The sequence below is a fragment of the Penaeus monodon genome, chromosome 29, assembly GCF_015228065.2.
Source record: "Penaeus monodon isolate SGIC_2016 chromosome 29, NSTDA_Pmon_1, whole genome shotgun sequence".
NCBI lineage: Eukaryota > Metazoa > Arthropoda > Malacostraca > Decapoda > Penaeidae > Penaeus > Penaeus monodon.
Window position 1 is genome coordinate 7,580,281 of NC_051414.1, and position 243 is coordinate 7,580,523.

Here is a 243-nt window from a genome sequence, read left to right on the forward strand (position 1 = left end):
TGTGGTTGAGTGAGGCTGAAAACGGGAAAAGCTTTCATTCAATACGTTCTAAGTGATGGTTTGGCTTCATTTTGTGTCTTTATCTGCTGCTTGTTCCGGAGGTAAAAATCATAGGGTTGTGTATATAAAATCCTTGATATTCACTCTTTTAAATATTCCTGGAGTTGCCACTGATATTTATAAAATGCGTTTTATCTTAAATTTGCATTCCTAAATTATGCATTCTCAATATTTGCATAATCG